The following is a 5741-nucleotide window of genomic DNA, read 5'->3' as shown; positions in this document are numbered from 1 at the left end:
GATTTCTGAAATGAATTAAAAGAGCTGAATATGCAAATTCTTAAATATAAAATCCAACTCAAGAAAGAACCAAACCAAAAGAAGAATGTAATAGTAGAAAGAGGATGCAATCTTCAGTTTATATAGAAAATTTTAATTTAATTTAATTTATTATTATTTATACAAGTTGAGTCTTTGTATTTTTTAAAGTTAGTAATTTTGGTTTGAACATAGTTAAATTTTTAAATATTATGTTGATGATTTAAAAATAAATTTTTATTTTTTAAACTTTTCAAAATAATTAGGAAATTGAAATTTTTTTTTTAAAAAGCTTCCAAAAAATGAAAATAGAAAATGTATTCCAAATATATGATACTACAGTTTGGGTGTAGAACACTTTGCAATTCTTTTCAAAAGGGAATGTTAGGACTCATTTGGTTTTAATCCTAGGTGACTTTTATTCTTGGTATGATACTTGAAAAAGTCTTTAAACTAGTTATAAAGATTCAAATAAATTTTTATTCTTTTATTGTGTTTAATTAAATTTTTGTCATTTTATTTTGAGGTAAATAAGGTCTTATAATTAGTGGTTGATTAATTTTTATTAGATAAAATATTTTTATTATTTTATATTCATATGACATTGATGCAAAAAGTGAAAAATGTTATAAAATTATATTATTATATCACATTAATATGTTATGTTATCATCAATTTATTTGATTTTTTTAGTATAAAATAGTCATTTTTAAGAATTGCTATTCTTCGTAAACAAAGAATAAGTCTTATTGACCCCTTTTGGTAGTACGTATTCCGTTCTCTTCAGAATGGTCTAAATTTTTTTTGACAAAAATACCATTACTCAATTTAAAAAATTACTAACCTTATCATATAAAAAGTTGTTTTCCCCTCATTTTCTTTTTTTTTTTTCCGCTCTCTTCTTGATATGCCTCTTCTTCCACCATCAAAGGATGGCGGAAGGCAATGACGGCAATGACGAAAAGAAAGATCAAGCCACAAAGAATGCCAAAATGACGTTCCATTACATTGACCACATATTTGGTGTTCGGCCAATCTAGAAGAAAGAAAAAGGAAAACAAAAAAAAATTTAAAATAAAAAATTAAATTTTTAATTATAAATTATAAAAAAATAATATTTTAAATTTAAAAATTAAATTAAATATTTAAGTATAAACTTTTAATATTTTAATATTTTAAAAATAAAGAATAAAGAATAAAATAAAATAATTATTTTAATTTTTAAATTATAAATTATTAATATTTTAAACAAACTATAAATTATTAATATTTTGAAATATAAATAAAATAAAAATAACTTATCAGATTAAAGTTTTTAATAAAAATTTATTAATGTTTGTAACAAATTATAAAAAATAAATATTTTAAATTAAAAATCAAATATTATAATAAAAGGTAATTTTATCTTTTTATCTCCTATTCCTTTGTTATTCAAAAACGGTTTTTACCAATCAAATATTAGAATGAGTCATAATAGCAATTCTTATCTTATTCCATTTTATGAACTACAAGTTCTTAAGCAAAACATAAACTAACAAAAAAATAACATAAATAAAGAAAACAACTTAATTAGAAATAAATTGCACCAACTCAATAATCACCTTTAATATTGGAATGAGTTATAATGGCAATTTTTGTCTTTTTCCATTTTATGAACTGCTAGTTATCGAGCAAAACATAAATTAAAATGAAATAACATAAATAAAGAAAACAACTTAATTAGAAATAAATTGCACCAACTCAATACTCACCTTTAATATCCCCATAAGTTAATCCACATTCTCAACTCTAAGCAACACATAAATACTATTCAATATCATATTTCAATTCAAATGCAAGTTTATTTTAAGATGGATTTTCGTATGTGTGTGCAATCTTTTCATTAAGAATATTATACAATTCGGATAAGTCTATATGCATTCCAAGTTCAAATTAATACTGGAGTTCCATAGGTTTGCTTTTCATCTCTCTGCATTAATATAGACTAATATTAAATTAAGGATTATTAGGTTTTTATCAAGCTTGTAATGTATGACTAGGGTCAAGGTAAGATATGAGAAATTAATGTGGCTCAAATCACCTTAAGCACATAGTCATTCTAGAACCTATAAAGAGCTTTATTTTCCTTCACCAAGTACCATTTTTTCATCAAAATTTTCTATTATTCAAGACTTCATTCATTTTTTTGTTTTTCTTCCCCTTTTCTTTTCTTAGTATTACACTTTCAAACTTATTTCTTTTAGTGGGTACTGAGATGAATATAGTCATGCTTTTGAGATTTAATCACTTTTTATCTTTAATACCTTGTTCTTCACTATCTAACTCATTACATTTCTTAAATTGACTTATGCACTTAAGACTAAAGGATGCAAAAATTGAAACTTTTTATGTAAGGGTCTAGGTTTATAATTAATTGTTCAAACAAAAAAAAGGTTATATTAGGCTCAAAGGGGTATTTTAGGGATAAAATATAACAAGGTAGCTCAAAAGGCTTAATCGATCTAAAAATGGCCTAAATCACTTCCTTAACTAAGTATGGCTTAGGATTTCACCTTGAGAGAGAATCAAACAAATTCTAGAACTCAAGACATAATTCAAAAATTTACATTCACATAAATCTTCTCTAGATGTTCACAATAATTCAAAGCAAAAAGACACAGTGATCAATTAATGGGAAATCTCAACCTAACGATGATGCTTAACATAAGAATTCAATATAATACTCAAATAATATTCACATTTACTAAGAGCAAATGATAACAAACAACTAGGTTTCATCATTGGATAGGTAAATAAAAAAAATTGACACAACTAACTCTAGCTCAAGGTCTCAAAACATGCAAAAAATTAAATGATTTGCATGTTAACTAAACTTATAACCTAAAAGCATAAATGCAAAAAGAGTAAACCAAAGCTTAAAAATTTAAAAGTACCTCCCAAACTTAAAGCTAAAATTGTCCTTAATATTAGAAAAATAGAAAAGAAAGGAAGAAGATTACTCCCTTGAGAATGGAAAGAGTTTTTACTCTTTCTCTTCATTTTCATCATTGTCACCAATACATGTGGAAGAGTGAGATAAAGAAAATTTTTTTTATTAACTACAAAAGAAATAAAAATGAATTAAAAATTAAAAAATAAATGAAAATTTATGAAAAATAATTTTATTTTTGTTTGGGTGTAGAAAGCGTGGGTTTTCTCTCAAGAAGCACTTTTTATAGTCACTAGCTTGACTATGGTCCCCTTTTTTATATTTCTTCATCCACAACATAAGTCTTGAGACTTTGTTTATTAACCTTGCATGCTCGTACTAAAATTCTCAATAAGGCCATAAGACAAAACCTTTACCACTTTAAAGATTTTCCATTAATATGGTTGAAGTTGCCATGATAAAAGATGAAGGCGTAAAATAGAGAATACTATTTACTATCCAACCCCAAAATAAAGATCAATGGAAGGTGGTGGTTCTAATTCAAGAGTTGGTGCTTGTTTGATTGAATGTGGTGAAATAGGCTTACATTTAGCTTTATCAACTTTATCCATTCTGTAGCAACTTTCTGTAAAGGAAGGATACGTAGCTGAATTGAATATATTAAACTGGGCTATCTCTTTTCCAACTTTAAAAATTATCTTACCATTCTTCATATCAATGATTGCTCTAACTGTAGTTAAGAATGATTTTCCCAAAATAAGAGGAATTTTAATATCCTCTTCCATCTCAAGCATTATAAAGTCCATCGAAATGTATAACTTTCCAACTTTAACAAAGACATCCTCTATAATCCCAACAGGATACCTAATTGGTTTGTCTGTTAACTGCAAGGTAATTGTAATAGGTTGAATCTCCTTAAATCCAAGTTTCCTGGAAGTAGACAAAGGCATTATTGAAACACTAGCACCCAAATCATACAAAGCTTTAGAAATTTTAAGTGCAAGGAATAAAAAAACTCCTTAGATCCTTAAGCTTTGGTGGCATCTTATTCTAGATTATAACAGTGCATTTTTCAGTAAGTGCAATTGTCTCATAATCTTCTAATTTAATCTTCTTAGTCTAAATATCTTTCAAAAATTTCACATAGCTTGGTATGCTTTCCAAGGCTTCCGTAAAAGGACTGTTGATGTTAAGTTTCTTAAATACTTCCATGAACTTCTGGAATTGATGCTCAATCTTTTGTTTCTGAAAGTGCTAAGAAAAATATGGTGGTGGTGGGTTTGCCTTTGTATTCTTCGCTTGAACTAGCTTGTCAGCATTCTCAACCTTTATCTCATTCTCAACAAGCTTATGGTGAGCTTTAGCTTGCTTGCTACTATTTTCTAACTCTTTTTCGCTCCTAAAGGTGATTGCATTGCAATGATCCTTACCTTCTCTCTTAGGATTGGCTCAGTATCACTAGGTAAAATCCCTTGAGGCTTATTATTAATGGCATTGGCAAGCTAATCTACTTATGTCTCAAGATTTCGAATTGAATCCGCTTGACTTTGAATGATGGCATCATTTTTTGCCATTAATTGCATAAGTAACTTTTTCGTAGATGGCTTTATTTCAAGCATAAGAGCTTTAACTTGAAGTGGAAATCCATGAAGAAAATTTAAATTCAAAGCTAATGAAGATCCCTAATTATTGCTTCAAGAAACATTCGAATGAATGCTCCATCATGGGTTATAGATTTTGGAATATGGGTTGTTCTATTGCTTATTGAAATTCCCAATGAACTAAATTGATTTAGAACTAACCAGACAGTGATCACTAGTATGCCTTTCTACTTCTTAGTTAATGTCGATACTGTGTAGTTAATGCATTGATAACATCTAACTCATAAACACCAATTACTCTTTTAGGCATTGCTCTCTTAAACAGCCATTGATAATTATTAGATGTCATTTCTTCCAACAGATCGTAAGCGTTATCAATAGACTTAGCCATAAGAGCTCTTTCAGCGACTCCATCAATAGTAGTTCGAATATGATCATTCAAACCATTATAAAATGTTTGTACTTGAAGCCACTTTGATAGGCTATGATAATGTGAGGAATTTTGAGAATATAGGGCCCTAAAAAGCAAGTATATTCTTATACTTAATTTCATTAAATTTTTTTGTAATGAGAGTACATTTTGATAATAACACGAAGAGTTTGTTTTAAGTAAGCATTTATTATCTAGTTATTAAGGTACCATGATTTTATTGAGATATTAAAATGCATTTGTATGAAGAGTCATACATAGGAGACATTTATTTTAATTGAATCTAAAAATTGTTTATAACCATATAATAAAACTAGTAATTTTATTGTGTTAAGGTTGTAATGTCCAAATTACTTCTAACGAAACGAATGTGATTCATTTCAAGGGAATGATGTGTTTCAAATCATCAAAATGGTTGACTTCGACATTATAACATGAACTGAAATAATGTGAGAATCAAATATAAGTTTAACCGTTACTTAAATTTTGATCTTACACTTATACATTTGCTTACAGTAGAATCGAAATCCTGATGATAGTAGACTCGTGTTTAATCTCCTTATAATTTTTGATTTACCATTAGCATGATTATCATAAAGCGTTGATCTAGACTTCATATTTTGGGATTATAATCGAGATGAACATTTGGGAGTGTATATCCAAATTGTGGAGTTTATAACATTAACATCACTTTTAGTAATTTTAGAAAAATTGGTGATTAATCTAGGCCTAGTGGATTGATGAATTAGCTGCTCATCACATC

The sequence above is a fragment of the Theobroma umbraticum genome, unplaced genomic scaffold, assembly GCF_002168275.2.
Source record: "Theobroma umbraticum cultivar Fairchild unplaced genomic scaffold, ASM216827v3 scaffold_55.0, whole genome shotgun sequence".
Taxonomy (NCBI): Eukaryota; Viridiplantae; Streptophyta; class Magnoliopsida; order Malvales; family Malvaceae; genus Theobroma; species Theobroma umbraticum.
This window is presented reverse-complemented; position numbering follows the sequence as displayed.